This window comes from Rhinoderma darwinii, chromosome 1 (genome assembly GCF_050947455.1).
Source record: "Rhinoderma darwinii isolate aRhiDar2 chromosome 1, aRhiDar2.hap1, whole genome shotgun sequence".
Classification (NCBI taxonomy): Eukaryota; Metazoa; Chordata; class Amphibia; order Anura; family Rhinodermatidae; genus Rhinoderma; species Rhinoderma darwinii.
In genome coordinates, this window is record NC_134687.1 from 290,154,850 (window position 1) to 290,176,658 (window position 21,809).

At 41.5% G+C, this 21,809-nt stretch overlaps 1 protein-coding gene across 1 annotated transcript in view; it reads left to right on the forward strand.

Moving 5' to 3' along the window:
• JAK3 (Janus kinase 3) overlaps positions 1-21,809 on the forward strand; it is a 244,356-nt gene that overhangs the window by 52,366 nt on the left and 170,181 nt on the right. The window lies entirely within an intron of this gene.

The window sequence follows — 21,809 nt, forward strand, 5'->3', positions numbered from 1 at the left end:
AAGCCCCAGTAAGTACTCTTCTTTTCTTTTGCATTAACAACTGTTTACAGTTTTTTTGTAACTGGGATAATGGATAGCAAGATTGGAGGTTTGCTTCAGTGCACAGTTTGCCATATGTATGCACGACTGGAGCCGGAGTACCAGGGTGAATACCTCTGTGGCAGATGTGAGCATGTTGGTCACCTGGAGGTTCACATTAGAGATCTGGAGGAGCAGAATGCAACAATGAGGAAGATAGACAATCTTGAGCGGAGCATGCTGCTCACGGAGCACGCAGTTGGTGGGTTAGAACTGGAGGGTGAAGACATGGGTGAGCAGGATCAGGCAAGTAGCTGGGTTAATGTAGTTAGGGACAATAGAAAGGGGTCCAAGAAAAGGAAGGCCAATCCTGTTTCTGACATTCCAAGCAAAATTGCCAAGTTGGGTGATGATGCGAGGGTGTCTGTCTCAGAAATGGCAGCTCTAGTGGATACTGATCTCCCTAACAGCCGGGAGAACAGCCCAGCTAGTAGTCGGCGGGATGGTAATGCAGGTAAACCAAGACAATTGATAGTTATAGGGGATTCTATAATCAGGAAGACGGATAGAATAATTTGTCGCCAATACCGCCTCAACCGAATGGTTTGCTGTCTCCCTGGTGCCAGGGTTCGGCATGTGGTGGAACGGGCGGACAAATTGCTGGGAGGGGCTGGTGATGATCCAGCTGTTGCGGTCCATGTAGGTACCAACGACAGAATAAATGGTAGGTGGAGGAACCTTAAGAATAATTTTAAAGACCTAGGCTACAAGCTGGAGGGAAGGACCTCCAAGGTAGTATTTTCCGGAATACTGCCTGTGCCATGCGCATCACAGGAAAGGCAGCGGGAGCTCAGGGAGTTAAATGCATGGCTTAAAGAGGCTCTGTCACCAGATTTTGCAGCCCCTATCTGCTATTGCAGCAGATCGGCGCTGCAATGTAGATTACAGTAACGTTTTTATTTTTAAAAAACGAGCATTTTTGGCCAAGTTATGACCATTTTTATATTTATGCAAATGAGGCATGCAAAAGTACAACTGGGCGTGTTGAAAAGTAAAAGTACAACTGGGCGTGTATTATGTGCGTACATCGGGGCGTGTTTACTACTATTACTAGCTGGGCGTTGTGTATAGAAGTGTCATCCACTTCTCTTCACAACGCCCAGCTTCTGGCAGTGCAGCACTGTGACGTCACTCACAGGTCCTGCATCGTGTCGGCACCAGAGGCTACAGATGATTCTGCAGCAGCATCGGCGTTTGCAGGTAAGTCGATGTAGCTACTTACCTGCAAATGCTGATGCTGCTGCAGAATCAACTGTAGCCTCTGGTGCCGACACGATCGAGGACCTGTGAGTGACGTCACAGATCTGCACTTCCAGAAGCTGGGCGTTGTGAAGAGAAGTGGATGACACTTCTATACACAACACCCAGCTAGTAATAGTAGTAAACACGCCCCGATGTACGCACATAATACACGCCCAGTTGTACTTTTACTTTTCAACACGCCCAGTTGTACTTTTGCAAGCCTCATTTGCATAAATACGAAAATGGTCATAACTTGGCCAAAAATGCTCGTTTTTTAAAAATAAAAACGTTACTGTAATCTACATTGCAGCGCCTATCTGCTGCAATAGCAGATAGGGGCTGCAAAATCTGGTGACAGAGCCTCTTTAAGTCTTGGTGTAGAGGAGAAGGCTTTGGGTTCCTAGAGCACTGGGCTGACTTTTCATTGGGGTACAAACTGTATTCTGCAGATGATTTGCACCTAAATGGAAGGGGGTCCGCTGTGCTGGGGGAGAGAATTCTAGCTGGGGTGGTGGAGTATTTAAACTAGGGCTGAGGAGGGCGGTTAATGTAGAAAAAAAGGGGTAGTCAGGTTAGAGAGGGGTCAGACTTTATTGGTGGGGGAGAAACAGACTGTGGGGAGAGGACTAGACAACAGGATAAGGAGATCCTTTTGTTACAAAACAGCAGTGTAAATAAAAATGCCCAAATAATGTCAAATCACATTTCTGATAATTAAAGTGAAAAACTGAAAGGCAAGTTAAAGTGTATGTTCACAAATGCCAGAAGTCTAGCAAGCAAAATGGGGGAGCTGGAGGCCTTGGTACTGGAAGAAAATATAGATATAGTTGGTGTTGCTGAAACATGGCTAGACTCTTCTCATGACTGGGCTGTAAATCTACAGGGTTTTACACTGTTTCGGAAAGACAGTTCAAATAGGAAAGGTGGTGGTGTATGTCTGTATGTGAGAAGTGATATGAAGGTGAGTGTGAAAGAGACAATAATGGGTGAAGACTGTGAGGAGGTTGAAACCTTGTGGGTGGAACTAGAAAGGGAGGTAATCAGTGAAAAAATTACATTTGGTGTAATCTATAGACCCCCCAATATAACTGAGGAGATGGAAGTTCAGCTACATAAACATATGGAGCGGGCTGCACAGGCGGGTACTGTAGTGATAATGGGAGATTTTAATTACCGGAATATTAATTGGTGTCATGGTTCGGCTTCAACTGCAAAGGGGAGACATTTCCTCAACATGTTGCATGAAAATTTTATGGTCCAGATTGTGGAAGACCCGACTAGAGGTGAAGCTCTGTTGGAGCTGGTCATTTCTAATAATGCAGATCTTGTTGGGAATGTCAATGTTCGTGAAAACCTTGGTAACAGTGATCACAATATAGTTAAATTTTACCTATACTGTAAAAAACAAACACAGGCTCGGAGGGCAAAAACATTTAATTTTAAGAAAGCCAATTTCCTCAGGATGAGGGCTGCAATTCAGGATATAGACTGGGAAGAACTAATTTTAAATAATGGGACAAATGATAAATGGGAGATTTTCAAATCTACTTTGGGTAATTATAGTGCAAAATGTATTCCTATAGGTAACAAGTATAAATGACTAACATTAAACCCCACATGGCTTACACCTTCTGTAAAAAGGGCAATACATGACAAAAAAAGGGCATTTAAAAAATACAAATCTGAGGGTACATCTGTAGCCTTTGTAAAATATAAAGAGCTTAATAAAATCTGTAAAAATTTAATAAAATTAGCAAAAATACAAAATGAAAGGCAGGTGGCCAAGGATAGTAAAACATATCCCAAATAATTATTCAAGTATATAAATGCAAAAAAGCCAAGGTCTGAACATGTGGGACCCCTAGATAGTAGAGATAGCAGAGTTACTAAATGGGTTCTTCAGCTCTGTATATACAACAGAAGAAGGAACAGCTGATGCAGCCGGTGGCAGTGCTGTTAATATAATATATCAGTTGATATACTGAATTGGATGAAAGTAGATATGGTCCAAGCTCAATTAAATAAAATAAATGTGCAAAAGGCCCCGGGACCAGATGGGATATACCCTAGAATTCTTAGGCTATGTTCACACGGGGTATTTTGCCGAGTTTTTTGACGTGGAAACCGCGTCGCAAAACTCGGCAAAAACGGCCCGAGAACGCCTCCCATTGATTTCAATGGGAGGCGTCGGCGTCTTTTTCCCGCGAGCAGTAAAACTGCCTCGCGGGAAAAAGAAGCGACATGCCCTATCTTCGGGCGCTTCCGCCTCTGACCTCCCATTGACTTCAATTGGAGGCAGGAGAAAGCGTATTTCTCGCTGTTTTATGCCCGCGGCGCTCAATGGCCGCGGGCGAAAAACGGCGCGATAATCGCCGCGAAAATCGGCGTGCAGGGAGAGGAATATCTGCCTCAAAGTTCCAAACTGAATTTTGAGGCAGATATTCCTCCCCCAAAATACTCCGTGTGAACATAGCCTTAAAGAGCTTAGTTCAGTTATTTCTGTCCCCCTTTTCATAATATTTAGAGATTCTCTAGAGACTGGTATACTGCCAAGGGACTGGCGCAGGCCAAATGTGGTGCCTATTTTCAAAAAGGGCTCTAGGTCTTCCCCGGGTAATTATAGAACAGTAGGCTTAACATGGGGAAAATGTTTGAGAGGCTATTGAGGAACTATGTACAGGATTATGTGACAAAAAATAGTATCATAAGTGACAGCCAGCACGGTTTTACTAAGGACAGAAGTTGTCAAACCAACCTGATTTGTTTTTATGAAGAGGTGAGCAGAAGCCTAGACAGAGGGGCCGCTGTGGATATAGTGTTTTTGGACTTTGCAAAGGCATTTGACACTGTCCCTCATAGACGTCTAATGGGTAAATTAAGGTCTATAGGTTTAGAAAGTATAGTTTGTAATTGAATTGAGAATTGGCTCAAGGACCGTATCCAGAGAGTTGTGGTAAATGATTCCTACTCTGAATGGTCCCCGGTTATAAGTGGTGTACCCCAGGGTTCAGTGCTGGGACCACTATTATTCAACTTATTTATTAATGATATAGAGGATGGGATTAATAGCACTATTTCTATTTTTGCAGATGACATCAAGCTATGTAATATAGTTCAGTCTATGGAAGATGTTCGTGAATTGCAAGCGGATTTAAACAAACTAAGTGTTTGGGCATCCAGTTGGCAAATTAAGTTTAATGTAGATAAATGTAAAGTTATGCACCTGGGTACGAACAACCTGCATGCATCATATGTCCTAGGGGGAGCTAGACTAGGGGAGTCACTTGTTGAGAAAGATCTGGGTGTACTTGTAAATCATAAATTACATAACAGCATGCAGTGTCAATCAGCTGCTTCAAAGGCCAGCAGGATATTGTCGTGCATTAAAAGAGGCATGGACTCGCGGGACAGGGATGTAATATTGCCACTTTACAAAGCATTAGTGAGGCCTCATCTAGAATATGCAGTTCAGTTCTGGGCTCCAGTTCATAGAAAGGTTGCACTGGAGTTAGAAAAAATACAAAGAAGAGCAACAAAGGTAATAAGGGGCATGGAGAATCTAAGTTATGAGGAACGATTGAAAGAATTAAACCTATTTAGCCTTGAAAAAAGACGACTAAGGGGGGACATGATTAATTTATATAAATATATTAATGGCACGTACAAAAAATATGGTGAAATCCTGTTCCATGTAAAAGCCCCTCAAGACAAGGGGGCACTCCTGCCGTCTGGAAAAACAAAGGTTCAACCTGCAGAGGCGACAGGCCTTCTTTACTGTGAGAACTGTGAATCTGTGGAATAGTCTACCGCAGGAGCTAGTCACAGCAGGGACAGTAAATGGCTTTAAAAAAGGGTTAGATAATTTCCTAGAACAAAAAAGTATTAGCTCCAATGTGTAGAAATTTTTCCCTTCCCTTTTCCCGTCCCTTGATTGAACTTGATGGACATGTGTCTTTTTTCAGCCGTACTAACTATGTAACTATGTAACTATTCTTTTACTACTATGAAGAAAAATTCGGAGCCAAGGGTCTACGAGGACACAGTAATACCTGTGGCGAACTCGAGTCAAGTCTTAAACTGGCCAGAGCTGGATAGTTTCAAATTAAGTGTCACACTAACAAAAGGATTGTAACAATACAAACATGGTTGCTCATACATTTACATTTGCTAAATGTGCCTAACAGTGACCTGGTTTCCCCAACTTTAGAATTAAAGATAGCAATAAAAAATGTAAAACAAGTCCTATAACTTTTAGGCTACACGACAAGTCGCAGTAAAACTGTAGGGCTACCGCAATGCAACCTCAATTTTTCATTGTCAGACTTTTTGTGACAGCGACATGGTCACCCTCTGACCTTGTTCCCTATATAGGAAAACATTGAGGTTGCTGTTATCCCGCATTTCGATCCCAAATCGCACACAACCAAATGTCACCATGTAGCCCTTAATTGATTTTAATTGATCGTACCTGATTGTGTTGGTACCATAGCTAAAAGTCCTTCAGGGCTCCAGATGGTGACTAAAATAGTGAATGCTCTTAAAATTAGGAAATGGTGATATGAAATTACACATCTCGCCATTTGCGACTAGCCTGCACCTGCACTGTTCCTTAAGTCTGCCAAAATCTACACCGGACCTTGCTTCTAATAAGCCTATCATGTGTGATACTGTCTGCTGGTGCCCTGTATCTAAGCCTATCATGTGTCATCCTGTCTATTGTGGCCCTGTATCTAAGCCTTTCATGTGAGATACTGTCTGCTGGGGCTTTGCATCTAAGCATATCATGTATTATACTGTTTAATGGGGCCCTGTATCTAAGCCAATCATGTGAGATACTGTCTACTGGTGCCTTGTATCTAAACATATCATGTGTTCATGAAATTAATAAATCAAATAAAACAAATCCCCAACTACTGCATGGTCAGGCAACCTAGTGGCTGTTGTTCCCTAAAACAAGCTGAACCCACACTGTTGTTCCACTTGTTCAAGTGGAAATCAGTCCTGGGTTTGTAGTGCTGGGACTGGTTGAGTAATTAGGGGCACGCAGCATTGTTGGGCCACCTGTTTTAGTTGAAATCACTTCTGGCTTTGTAGTGCTGGGACTAGTTGAGTAATTAGGGGCACCCCACGCTGTTGGTACACCTGATCTAGTGGAAATCAGTCCTAGCGTTGTAGTGCTTGGACTAGTTCAATAATTAGGGGCACCCCACGCTGTTAGTCCACCTGATCTAGTGGAAATCAGTCCTGACTTTGTAGTGCAGGGACTGGTTGAGTAATTAATGCACAATTACAAAAAAAGAGACCCTGGCAATGCCAACCGGCAGAAAAAACACTATTTCCCAACTACCATAACAATGATTACTATCTTTATTAGGCTATGAAAGCAACTAAACGAACCACATAAATGATTAAAATGACCATGCGTGCTGCTAGAATAGTATCACTATAATGCTATGCTTGTATCGTAAGTGGTGCTGAGCACTGGATAACAAGTATATGAGAAGCCAGCGGCTGCAGAACTCTGATCTACACTAAACACTGAGTGAAGATGAATCTAGCAATAAGGCACGTTTTAAAATTCAAAATAGCCTCCCTGACATGTTTTGCGAAATATTTAGCGTCCTCAGGGGTACTGGGGCTAATGACAGTGCGCCACGGATTTCCTGGTATTAAATAGACCGGACATACAGAACAGGTGGAGATTCAAGGGAAACAGCCAATGAGAATCATGCAAACAGTTGAGCCCCTTACCGTGTGATAGACACACGGGTGGACCAATTGAAATGCCACTCCAGTTGCCAATGAAACAGCATCTTTCGTGCATGCGCAGAGAGGAATGTGGATCGACGCCTTGGTATGAAAATGCTGAGATCAAGAGAAGATTCTAAGTGTGTCATTGCTGCGTATGCGCTCAGACACATAACAGCGTCCTCAGCGCATGCACATGAATGAAAATGAAGATGGCAAGAACCTAGAAAGTTAGAGTGTACCATAACTGTGCATGCGCGTGGACTTAGTACACAAACATGATTGTATCTGGCTGTCAGTAAGTAAGGTAAGGAGTGAGTGCTATATTAATTTAATTAAATTAAATAAATGAAACAGGAAAAACGACGGAAAGTGGCCATCATATTAATATAGTTAAGATAAGGTGGTTCAGATGAAATATGGACCAATAAATAAATAATGTAAATATATTTCGGATTATAACCTCTCAATTATGAAAAACATCAGTTGAAAAGTGTGTGTCTAATTATAGATACAAGGTAAGTATATTATTTGATAAGTAATAGAGAATATTATTAAATAAATGCTGCAAAGGTGAAACCTTCATTGAGCCCCGCAGGGCTAAGAGTGCCCAAGCGGTGAATCCACCGTGCATCTTCTTGTAAGATATATAACCTACAAAAGAAGATGCCTGAAGACTGGAAGTATATGAAATTGAGAAAATACTTTATTGAAAACAACATATAGACGTACTAGAATAAAAAACGAATCCATAAACCAACAGGTTAAAAGGACATACAAGCCATGCAGCTCATAAGGTAAGTAATATATGAATATAGATGCATGAAAAAATGCCTGGTAGTGGACACTATCGCTATAACACTTATCACAGAGACAAATGAACTCCTACCCAACACAGTTAGTAACAACATAAAGTAAAGAAAAACATAATGAAATGATTATTAAAACAGGTATGTGTGAACAAGGCAGATAGAACACATTTCTAATAAATGAACGAATTGTGATGGGAAAACGTACCCATAATGAGTCCAGGACTGGATGCACAGCAGTATGTCCACCCCAACGCGCGTTTCGGCGCTAATGCCTTCGTCCCCCAGACGAAACTGCATCACGGAGATCAGAGTCGGCACGAAGAATGGGCCAATAATTTTGTACAATTTTTGTAACCTGATGGGAACAGGCATCAAAGGTGCCAATACATCTGATGATGGATGAGGGCTGAATAGATTTAGGACTTGGTCTGATGTCAAAAGAGGACTGAGGGGTTTGGCAACTAGGCTCATACAGAAGATCTCTTCTGTCTGTCGCCCTGGCCCTGGCAAATGCTCTCTGTAAACATTTCTTCGGGTAGCCACGTGCAAGAAATTTAGAAAAGAGACCATCACATTCAATCTGAAAGGATCACTTATCAGAGCAAGTTCTTTTTGCTCTCAGGTATTGTCCTATTGGAATTCCCCTCTTTAGGGCGGGAGGATGGAGACGTCCCCAATGTAAAAAATCTATTTGTAGCGGTGGGTTTGCGAGAGATGTTGGTATGGACACCACCACCAGGGTCCAGAGAAATTCTAAGATCCAAAAAAGTAATTTCTGTGTGATGTATTTCATGAGTAAATTTCATACCAATTCAATTCCCTTGAATCTCCACCTGTTCTTTATGTCCAGTCTATTTAATACCAGGAAATCTGCGGCGCGCCATCATTAGCCCCAGTACCCTTGAGGACGCTACATATGTAGCGAAACATTAACCAAACCGAAAATGCAGCATGGATCAATATAGCCCACTTAATATAAGAAATAACATGAGAAGAAATTTATGCAAGTTACACGGGCTGATCCTAGGGTGTTTACCCAAAAAGCATCACAATTGAATATATATAACCTAGAAAAAAAGATGCTGAAGAAACAGGAAATTTATGAAAAATAGAAAAATACTTTATTATCATACATAATATAAGACAGTAAACAATGCATAAAAGCGGAAAAATCCACAGACCAACAGTTAAAAAGGGACACTGAGCTGTGTATCTACCAAATACTTAATAAATTGCAGATTTGGATCTATGATTTAACCTTCAGAAAAGATATAAAGAGAGACGATATGTGAATATATCAATATGTTACGTATAAACCTGCAAATACAAATGTAGCCCATAGCATAGTGAAAAACGTGTCTAATGACCGTATATAAATGTAGCACTAGGCTGCATACAAACAACCCATATGTGCAAAGTACTAATAAACCACATGAGTGCAGGGCAAAATAAATAAAACATATATATGGTCAATGCCTAATGGATTAATAAATATAATGGTATATATCACAAGTACAAAAAACATACAGGTGGTCAAGCATACACGGAAGGGAGAATCAATCACATGAAAAATAGAGGTAGCATATTTAAACAGGATATACCATACCCATGGTCAATTGTCAGAAGAGACACAGCCAGAGTAGACCCCAACGCGCATTTCGGCACAAATGCCTTCGTCTGGTGGTGGCGTTAGACCATAGTCAGATACTATTTAAATGGATCAGGGCCAATAGAGATAGCCTGCGTCACCTGCAAAGTGTTCCATAGGATGATTAATAACCTTGCTGCATACTTATCGGTCACTGTGTCCTGGATAGTGAAGTGGCCGCGCCTCCGAGAGCGTCAGTCGCGAGGCGCCAGAACCGGAAGAACGTCACCGCGTCATGGGATCCGGTCACGTGAATACAGAATCCGACACGTCACGAGTGACGGAAACAGAGGCCAGTCACCACGCACCAATGACAGAGCGACACAGTGAGGCAGGATACACCAGGACGCACGTATAAGATCGGAGGTACAGATTAAGTAGAGACAAATACACCTGTATTAGTACGCTTAGTTGATGCATCACATATAATGGCAATATCGTGCATCCACCCTCATAAAAGTAATAGATGAATCACATAGAAAATAACCAAATCTAGATTATGAGAAAATATCGATGTATAAACGAGCATGAACAAATATAATAGAACAAGAGATCCATGAAACAGACATCACTAGGAATCGTGTGTGACTATCTTTTTCCAAAGTGTCAAAAAAGAGAAAGACATATACAATCAAATATAAATATATGTGAAGAATAGTGAAGAAATATATAAATGGTGAAAAAATAAGTAATAAAGGTGAAGCAAAATGAAAAGTAAAAAATATGTATGTGTTTGCAATAAAAATAAAAAACGTGATGGGTAAAAGTATAAAAATATGTGATAAATAATAAATACATATAGCACAATAAAAATGTGAACAATAAATGTGTAAATAGAGATGTGAAAGTGAATAATAAGTGATAAACACATGATTGTAATTATGTGTGAAATATGACTGATGCATAATACTATTTATATGCTATAGAATGCATGTAAATCTATGTATTTATACAATCAAGCCTATAACAACATATATATATATATATATATATATATATATATATATATGTGTGTGTAAACGTATATCCCGATGTGGTTCCTCAGGCTTTCAAGTGGATCTACAGCAGTTTGCATGTATTCCGACAATACACACCGATATTGACCATCGGCTGTAGAGAGTCCCATTAACTCGAGATTAATATAAAGATCCAAAAAAATAAGACTCTAAGAAGTAAAATAGGGTTATCAATACACTTCTAATCTGTATGAAAGAAGATATAGAAATAGTTAAAATCACACAAAAATAAAATTAAAAACAATAAAATGTAACCAATGAGAACTGGCAATCAGAGAATTGAAGAAAACCCAGTGGTCTCATTAAGACCCTTGGGAAATACCGTTTGGAGCCTCCAAATCCACTTACATTCTCTCTGTAAGAGAAGTTTCTTTAGATCACCACCTCTCATGTTACTGTGATCAATCCCTTTTACTATTAGTAATCTAGAGTTACATGAATGGTGGAGTTGAAAATGTTTGGGGATTGTTTTTAGTTGCTCCACATCAACTGCTGTCTTTGCACTTTCTATGTCTCTGACATGTTCTCTTACACGAATTCGTAACTCGCGAGTGGTCATGCCTATATAGATTTTAGGGCATGAACATGTTGCATAGTAAATAACAAACTTGGTGTTACAGGTGATTGGCCAACAGATTTTAAATTTCTTGGTACCACTGGAGTCAAAAAAGAACTCTGAGTGCTCAATATTAGGACAGCTTAAGCATTCCCCACACGACCTACACCCCCATTTCGGACCTTTTGTGCCAAACACTTTACCCGCTTTGATCGGTGACAAATAACTGTGTACTATGGTGTCACATAGATTGCGTGCTCTACGAGGCGCCATAGCAGGATAATCAGGTAACACTTTTTGTAGAGTTGGGTCGGTCAGCAATACCGGCCAAAATTTACATAAGGTATCTCGCATTTCTGACTAACGTGAATTAAAAGTCGTCACGAATCTCACCTTAGATTTGCGCTGATCTTTAGGGGCAACCTGAAGTAGTTGTTCCCGAGGAGTTCGTTGCTCTCGATGGCGCGCCTTACAGATATTGCAATGACTATATCCCCTCTGAATGAACCTATCCTTTAACTCATTGGATCGAAATTTAAAATCCTCTGAGGTTGAACAGATCTTTTTGATCTGTAGAAATTGTCCAATTGGGATCGCTTCGATGGTATGTCGGGGATGTGAAGAAGTAGCATGCAGCAATGAATTAGTTGACGTTTCTTTGCGATGGAGATCGGTCTGTAAAAAACCATTTACATCCCTTTTAATCAAGATATCCAAAAAATCAATGCTCTGGTAGCTCCATTTACAAGTGAGATTAATATTTAGAGTATTTTGGTTTAGTGTATTGATGAACAGTAATAGTCCCCTGAAGTCCCCTGCCAGATCAAAAAGATGTCATCAATGAAAGGGGCCCAGAAGAGGACCCGGCTCATCAATGGCATCCGATCTGACAGAAAAAGCTCTCTCTCCCACAGCCCCAGGAACAAATTGGCATAGGAGGGAGCACATGCTGCCCCCATTGGCCGTTCCCTGGCGCTATAGGAAAAAGGAATCATTCAAAGTAAAGAAATTATGTTTAAGGACAAAGTCCAACAGTGACAAGATGAGTTGAGAGACCTCTTTCTCAATGTTACTCATCAACAAAAAAAAATTTCACTGCATGCAGACCATCTTTGTGTTGAATGCTGGTATATAAGGACATATAAAAATGATGATGAAAAATAAAGTCCACCATCCAGACTTCTTTATAATGGATTCTCCGTAATATATATAGAAAAGAAAAGTAGATCCGAAGTTTTTTGTATATAAAATATAGCTTTTACTTGTTTCTCTTAAAAAATTGCTTTAGAAAAAACATACATGTACATTAAAAATGTACTCGTGGCTGGGTCTTCCAGCACGACAATGACCCGAAACATACAGCCAAGGCAACAAAGGAGTGGCTCAAAAAGAAGCACATTAAGGTCATGGAGTGGCCTAGCCAGTCTCCAGACCTTAATCCCATCGAAATCTTATGGAGGGAGCTGAATATCCGAGTTGCCAAGCGACAGCCTTGAAATCTTAATGATTTACAGATGATCTGCAAAGAGGAGTGGGCCAAAATTCCATCTAACATGTGTGCAAACCTCATCATCAACTACAAAAAACGTCTGACTGCTGTGCTTGCCAACAAGGGTTTTGCCACCAAGTATTAAGTCTTGTTTGCCAAAGGGATCAAATACTTTTTTCTCTGTGCACAATGCACAATTTTTTTTTTTTATATATAATCTATCTCTCACTGGTAAAATTAACCTAAAAATTCTAGACTGTTCATGTCTATGACAGTGGGCAAACTTACAAAATCAGCAAGGGATCAAATACTTATTTCCATCACTGTACATGCATGAACTGCTGTTAATGTCGTATCATCTCACGATACTGGATACAGGCTATGAATGAGCATCAAAAAATTCAGTACACTTGCTACCTTTTATATATATATTGTCTGTACATGTATGTTTTTTCTAAAGCAATTTTTTAAGAGAAACAAGTAAAAGCTATATTTTATATACAAAAAACTCCGGATCTACTTTTCTTTGGTATATAAGGACTCAACATCACAAGTTACCAAAATGTAGTCAGAATCCAAATGGATCCCTTCAATTTTTAGCAATAGATCAGCTGAATTCCGCAGATAAGATGGAAGACATTCCACCAATGGTTTTAAATGGAAGTCAATCCATTTGCAGATTCTCTCTGTCAAACCCCCAGTGCCCGATATAATAGGCCTACCTGGCGGGTTCATTACATCTTTATGTATTTTTGGCAATAGGTATATAGTTGGTATTGTAGGTTCAATAACATATAGGGAGTCCCTCAAAGGCTTTGAGATAGTCCCATTATCCATAGCCTCCTGTAGGATCTGAAGTAACTCTGACCTGAAGGACAACAAAGGGTTGAAGGTAAGTTTCTTATAACAGGAAACATTTCTTAGTTGGCGATTTACCTCATTATTATACATTTGCTGTGGCCATAGTACCACATTGCCCCCCTTGTCCGCTGGTTTTACCACTACATCATGCCATGATTTAATGCACTCCAGACTCTCCCTCTCAGATATAGTTAAATTATCATTTTTAATTTTACTTGATATGGTCTTCCATTCATCGGAGACCAATTTGACAAAGAGGTCCACAGCAGGACAGGTAGAGAGAGGAGGAAACTTAGTAGATTTTTTCTTTACACAATCGGGTATCTTACCTTCAGGTATAGATTCATCCTGGTTGTATAGTTCCTCTAACACTCTCAATATCTCCTTTTCTTCTGTTGTTGTAAAAATATATCCTCCTCCTTGAAATACCATTTCTTGAAGATCAATGATCTCCCAAACAGTTGCAGATCTTTCACTGCCAGAAAAGGGTCAAAGGAGGAAGCAGGAGAAAATGTTAAGCCTTTTTCCAATAGAGAAATATCACTGTTGGTCAGTGTGTGATTAGACAAATTAATTACCTTCATGCCCCGTTGTCCCAAACTAGAATCGCTATCATAATGCCTGAAATTATGTTCAGCTCCCTTACTGGTCTTTTTCTTGGGATATATAGAATTATTATAATTTGCCTTCCGTTTTTGTCTAGTGGTGGTGTGTCTCGGACCCATACTACGTAGAGTCATTTCATGGTGATCACCAAGCGACAACATAGATGAAATAGACGAAAAACAACTAATTTGCGCATTATTTATTCTCTGATTCCAGCGGTACATCTTTTTTTGCGCATAATCATCGCTGTCACTAATGAGTTTCTTAGTTTTGGCAGACTCGATTTCCTTTTCCCACGCAATGCATTGTTGATCTAATTGCATATTGAAGCTCTCAAGACTTTCCCTTGACATCTCCGACTTAAGTCGTGATTGTATAGTTTCTAGTTCACAATCCATATTGTCTAATGATTTATTGTTTAACCCCTTCGCGCTCAGCGACGTACTATTCCGTCGCGCTAACCAATACGTTCACGATCAGAGACGGAATAGTACGTCGCAGGGAAAATGCATCGCCATTTTCCCCCGGCGCGTGCACGAGCTGTGACAGCTGCTGTTTCCGACAGCAGGCTATCACCGCTCAATACGCCGGGACCTGTTGAGATGGTCCCGCCTCCACGATCGCCACTATTGGTCAGTTAGTGAGTAACTGTCCAATAGTGGCGATCAGTCTCTTCACTTCCTCTCCCTGACATCACGTCCGGCTGCACCTGCCCTGAACGCCTCTGTTGGAGATAGCGAGGCATTCAGAGCGGTAGTGAGAAAGAGAGAGAGAAGAGAAAGTCAAAGAAAAGTAAAAAAAAGTCTTAAAAACAACTTTTTTCTGCATCCCACCTCTCCCATCCACTACCCATTCCTGTACCCTTCCTCCTTGTGTTCCCCCCACGTTTTTGGTCAGTGATCACCTATCACTGACCACTTTTTAGTCTTCAGGACCAATTTCTTGGTCCCTGGGGATTATTTTTTTCTTTTTTTTCTTTATAAAAAACATACAAAACAGAAAAAAATATAAAAATTAAGAAAAAAAACCCAAAACAGTTAATTTAGACAATTTAACTGGTTAGTTTAGTATTAGGGTTAGTTAGTGTCAGGGAAGCGTAGTTAGGTATAGCGTCAGGGAATTTAGCGTCAGGAATCCGTCACCGTAGTTAGATCTAGCGTTAGGGGTCATTCACCGTAGTTAGGGTTAGCGTCAGGGAAGCTCGGAATAATCTAGATAGTTCTAGACTCGTTCTATAAAAACACCTATTTTTTGGGCTGGTTTAGGTAGCAGCCTATTGTTCCTAGTTAGGGAAGGAATCAAACATGTCCCAACAGACATTTAGTGCCGAAGAGGCATATTCATTTCTTGCCTCCGACACAGAGTCGTTGGATGGTGAGACTGTTTTATTTATCCACCTCCTCATCCAGTGATGAAGAAGAGGAACCCCCTAGGAGACGCCCCAGGACCACCACCACCGTTGAAGCCCCCGAGCGAGATGACCCCGCCGCAGTGAAAGCCCCCGAGCGAAGTGACCCCATTTGGACCCCCACACCAGACATTTATGAGCCCCAAATCCCAGAGTACACGGGCAGCTCAGGTATAAAATTTAATACGGCAGGGCTCAGTGAAATGGACTTCTTCACTGATGACTTTATAGATCTTATGGTCTCCCAGACTAATTTATATGCCCAACAGTATATTACTAAGAACCCCACATCATTTTATGCCCAATCCCACAGGTGGGCCCCTGTAGATGCAGCAGAGTTGGGCAACTTCTGGGGACTTCAATTGAACATGGGGCTTCTGAAAAAGCCGTCCATAGGACTTACTGGAGCACGGACATCTTATACCACACCCCGATGTACCGTATGGCCATGTCCAGGATGCGTTATGAGCAATACTTCGCCTCTTACATTATACGGATAATGAGCAGTGCCCACCCCGAGATGACCCCAGTTTTGACCGTTTGTACAAACTGAGACCCCTAATAGACCATTTCAGTGCCCGGTTTGCCCAAGCATACACCCCCGAGAGGTGTATTTCTATTGATGAGTCCCTGGTACATTTTAAAGGGAGGCCTCAATTCCGCCAGTACCTGCCGAGTAAGAGGGCAAGGTATGGCGTGAAGATGTATAAGCTGTGTGAGAGTGCATCAGGGTATACCTACAAATTTAGGATATATGAAGGGAAGGACAGCAGTATTCAGCCCCCAGAATGCCCCCCCTTACTGGGAATTAATGCAAAAATTGTGTGGGATTTGTTGCACCCACTGCTGGACCAAATCCACCTCTACCTAGAAAAATTTTATACCAGCGTCCCACTCTTCAAGTGCCTCGCTTCCAGAAGTACTGTGGCATGTGGCACTGCTAGAAAAAATCTGAGAGGCATCCCTAAGACTCTGCTTGGGCAAACACTCAAAAGGGGTGAGAGCAGGGCACATTCTAGCAGCAACATATTGTGTGTCAAGTACAAGGACAAGAGAGATGTCCTTGTATTGACAACAATACATGGCCACACCATTACCCATGTACCTGTACGAGGTACCAGTACAGAGACCCCCAAACCAGACTGCATCCTGGACTACAATAGGTACATGGGAGGGGTGGACTTGTCAGATAAAGTCCTGATACTCTACAGCGCCATGCGGAAAACGAGGGTGTGGTATAAGAAGCTGGCCGTGCACATCATACAGATGGCATTGTACAATGCGTACGTGCTACGTCGATGTTCAGGCCAGAGGGGAACTTTCCTGGAATATCAAGAGGTGGTTATCAAGAACCTAATCTTTAGGGACCAAGAAGGGGGGGGCACCCAGTACTTCTGGAAGCGAGGCCACACGCATCGTACCAGGGCAACACTTTCCAGGAGAAGTTCCCCAAACTGGCAAGAAGGGAAAAAGTCAAAAGATGTGCAGAGTCTGCTCAAAGAGGGGGATAAGGAAGGACACAACATACCAATGTGACACGTGTCTCGAAAAACCAGCGCTCTGTATGAAAGATTGTTTTCGAATTCATCATACATCCCTTAATTTTTAATTTACCCTGATGCACTCCGCACAGCTTATCCCCCTCATCTTTCACTTCTGAGCCCTGCCGTGTGCCCAGGCAGCTGATAACAGCCAAATGTAGGGTATTGCCGTACTCGAGAGAACCCACATTACAGCTTATGGGGTGTATATCTCCGGTGGCACATGCTGGGCACACTATATCGGACACTGACATGGCATATATATATAGAAAATTGCAAATCTCACTCTGCACCATCTGCTGCGCATTATCTTTTACACAGTACCTGTGGGGTCAAAATTCTCACTACACCTCTAGATGAATGTCTTAAGGGGTGTAGTTTTTAAAATGGGGTCACTTCTCGGGGGTTTCAACTGTACTGGTACCTCAGGGGCTTCTGCATTTATGACTTAGCACCAGAAAAGCTCCAGTAGGCCAAATGGTGGTCCTTTCCTTCTGAGCCCTGCCGGGTGCCCAGGCAGCTAATAACAGCCACATGTAGGGTATTACTGTACCCGGGAGAACCCACATTACAGCTTACGGGGTGTATATCTCCGGTGGCACATGCTGGGCACACTATATTGGACACTGACATGGCATATATATATAGAAAATTGCAAAGCTTACTCTGCACCATCTGCTGCACATTATCTTTTACACAGTACCTGTGGGATCAAAATGCTCACTACCCTTTAGATGAATGTCTTACGGGGTGTAGTTTTTAAAATGGGGTCACTTCTCGGGGGTTTCAACTGTACTGGTACCTCAGGGGCTTCTGCATACATGACTTAGCACCAGAAAAGCTTCAGTAGGCCAAATGGTGGTCCTTTCCTTCTGAGCCCTCCCATGGGCCCAAACGGCAGTTTATCCCCACAAATGGGGTATTGCCGCACTAAGGACAAATTGGGCAAAAAAAAATGGGGTATTTTGTTCCCTGTGAAAATAAGAAATTTCGATCACAAATGACATCTTATTAGAAAAAATGTCATTTTTTTCATTTCACAGCACAATTCAAATAGTTGCTGTGACAAAACTGTGTGGTCAAAATGATAACAACAACCATAAATTAATTCCTTGAGGGGTGTAGATTCCAAAATGGGGTCACTATTGGGGGATTCCTACTGTTTTGGCACCTCAACACCTCTTCAAACCTGGCATGCTGCCTAAAATATATCATAATAAAAAAGAGGCCTCAAAATGCACTAGGTGCTTCTTTGCTTCTGGGGCTTGTGTTTTAGTCCACGAGCGCAGTAGAGCCACATGTGGGACATTTCTAAAAACTGCAGAATCTGAACAATACATATTTAGTAGTGTTTCTCTGGTAAAACCTTCTGTTACAGAAAAAAAATTGAAGAAAATTGAAATTCAGCAAGAAAAATGAAATTTGCAAATTTCACCTCCACTTTGCTTTAATTCCTGTGAAATGCCTGAAGGGTTAAAAAAAACTTTCTAAATGCTGTTTTGAATACTATGAGGGGTCTAGTTTTTAAAATGGGGTGTTTTATCACGGTTTCTAATACATAGGCCCCTCAAAGCCACTTCAGAACTGAACAGGTACTGTAATGACGGGGGGTGGGGAGACAGACAAGTGAGCCCTAATCTACCCGCCACTCAGTCCCTGCCTACTTGCAACGACCCGCCCTAGGCGACGGGGTACAACTGGGCGACGGTCCCTACGCTCAATAAGTGCACGACAGACAAACAGACAAGGGCACACAGAGCTAGGGGGAGAAAGGGGCAGTTGCCCACGGCAACACCGTGAGCAACAAGAGAAGTAAACAAGCCGAGTCAAACCAGGAGTGTACGAGGTACCAAACGCAGAGCAGGAGAGTAGTCGGCAAGCCGGGGTCAATATGAAGCAAGGACATATAGTACAAGAAGCTGCAGCAGGGCCAGGAAACCAAACGAAAAGAATCACAAGCAAAGGAGGAACAGGAAAGGCAGGTATAAATAGACAGAGGGCGGGAGCTAGCTCCGTCTGGCCAGGCTGTGATACGTTCTCCCACTCCTAAGCCTGCCACCCTGAGTGGTGGAAGATGGAGTCAGTCTCACAGACATAGAAGCAGGTGCAGACTGATTATCTATAGGCGTTAACCCCAAAGCTGTGCCTTGCAGATCTTTTACAGGTACCTTAAAAAAAAGGCTTTTGAAATTTTCTTAAAAATATGAGAAATTGCTGTTTATGTTCTAAGCCTTGTAACGTCCAAGAAAAATAAAAGAATGTTCAAAAAGGATGCCAATCTAAATTAGACATATGGGAAATGTGAACTAGTAACTATTTTGGGTGGTATAACCGTCTGTTTTACAAGCAGACGCATTTAAATTCTGAAAAATGCTATTTTTTCAACATTTTCTCTAAATTTTGCAATTTTTCACCAATAAACACTGAATATATCGACCAAAGTTTACCAAGAACATGAAGCCCAATGTGTCTCGAGAAAACAATCTCAGAATCGCTTGGATAAGTTTAAGCATTCCGACGTTATTGCCACATAAAGTGAAATATGTCCGATTTGAAAAATGGGCTCTGAGCCTTAAGGCCCAAACTAGGCTGCGTCCTTAAGGGGTTAAATCAATCAGTAATTCCATCATTCGACGTTCGCAAGATAATTGGGAAGATAATTGCAGCTCTTGCTCACGTCGAATGATGGAATTACTGATTGATTTAAACAATAAATCATTAGACAATATGGATGGTGAACTAGAAACAATACAATCACAACTTAAAGGGGTTGTCCCAAGTTGATAAATGGAGCTATAAAGCTCCCCCATGTAAAAATAAGAAGAATTCTAATTACCTGTCCGTCGTCCAGCGATGTCGTTTTCTTGATATCGTTGATTGAAGTTGCGGTCGGTCCCTCTTTGTATCCTGCTCGTTGCCTAGGTTCCCGGCCACCGCTATTTACCTTTAGCGGTGGCCGCGCATGCGTAATGACATCCTCTGCGTCCGGAGCAGAGAATGTAATTTACTCATGAACGCGCATCTCGGCGCATCTCGGCGCATGCGCAGGAGATGCAAGGAGATGAAGTGGAAGGCACCCGTCGCGAGAAGTCTGCGCTCCGCTAAAGGTAAGTGTGTGTGTGTGTCTGTGTTTGTGTATATATGGGTGTGTTTGTGTATATGTGTGTGTGTTTATGTGTGAGTGTATATATGGGTGTATTTGTGTGTATATGTTTGTGTATATTTTTGTGTTTGTGTATATTTGTGTGTGTGTATATATGGGTGTGTTTGTGTATGTTTGTGTGTGTGTGTGTGTTTTTGTATATGTGTGGGTTTGTGTATGTGTTTGTGTATATATGGGTGTGTTTGTGTACATATGTTTGTGTGTATATGTGTATATGTTTGTGTGTATATGTGTGTGTGCTTTTTTGGTGTGTTTATGTGTGTGTGTTTGTGTATATATGGGTGTGTTTGTGTATATGTGTGTGTGTGTGTGTGTGTATATATGGGTGTGTTTGTGTATATATGTATATGTTTGTGTATATGTGGGTTTGTTTGTGTACATGTGTTTGTGTATATGTTTGTGTGTATATGTTTGTGTGTGTGTTTGTGTGTTTATGTGTGTGTTTGTGTATGTGGGTGTGTTTGTGCATATGTTTGTGTGTATATGTTTGTGTGTTTTTGTATATGTATATGTGTGTGTGTATATGTGTGTGTTTGTGTATATATGGGTGTGTTTGTGCATATGTGTATATGTATGCATATGTGTGTGTGTATATGTGTGTGTGTGTTTGTGTATATATGGGTGTGTTTGTGCATATGTGTATAGGTTTGTGTGTATATGTTTGTGTGTGTTTTTGTATACGTGTGTGTTTGTGTGTGTGTTTGTGTATATATATGTGTGTGTGTGTGTGTGTGTGTATATATGTTTGTGTATATGTTTGTGTATATATGGGTGTGTTTGTGTACATGTGTTTGTGTATATGTTTGTGTGTATATGTGTGTGTATATGTGTGTGTGTATATGTGTTTATGTGTGTGTTTGTGTAATATATGGGTGTGTGTTTATATGTGTTTGTGTATATGTTTGTGTGTGGTTGTTTGTGTGTGTGTAGGTGAGTATAAGTATCGGTATTGTTCACATTGCTAACTTTTTTTAAATGTTGTTGCAGATTTTGATGTACCGATTGGACTACGTCTTTCGATTCGTTGGACTACTGCGTAGATCTACGTTTTTTGAAAATTTTAATAAAATGGTTAACGAGGGTTTTGTTGGGGATTTCTTATTTCAATTAAAAAAAATTGTCTGTGTTTTTTTTTCAAACTTTATTAGTGCCTAGATAATGGCAGTTGGCTGATTGACAGCGTCCATTATTAAGGCGGTACTTAGTGTTAGCCGGTGCAGAGGCTAGCACTAACCACCCATTATTACCCCGGTACCCACCACCACCAGGGGTGCCGGGAAGAGCTTGGTACGATCCAGTACCCGACCATCTGTTGTGATGGTCGGGTACTGGGGCGGCCGTAGGCTGGTATTATGAGGCTGGGAAGGGCCAAAAACAGTGGACCTTCCCACCCTTGTAATGCTAAGCTGCTGCTGCTGTGTTGTATCGGGCTGGTTATAAAAATGGGGGGGACCCCCACGTCGTTTTTTTGTAAAATTTAACAATAGACGTTGGGTCCCCCACATTTTTAATAACCAGCCATATACAAGGCCGCAGCAGTCTGGTATTACACGGGTGGGAGGGGCCACTGGTTTAGTACATTCCCAGGCTAATAACACTGTGTTTGTGGCTGGTTATGATAAATTGGGTGGAACCCCATGT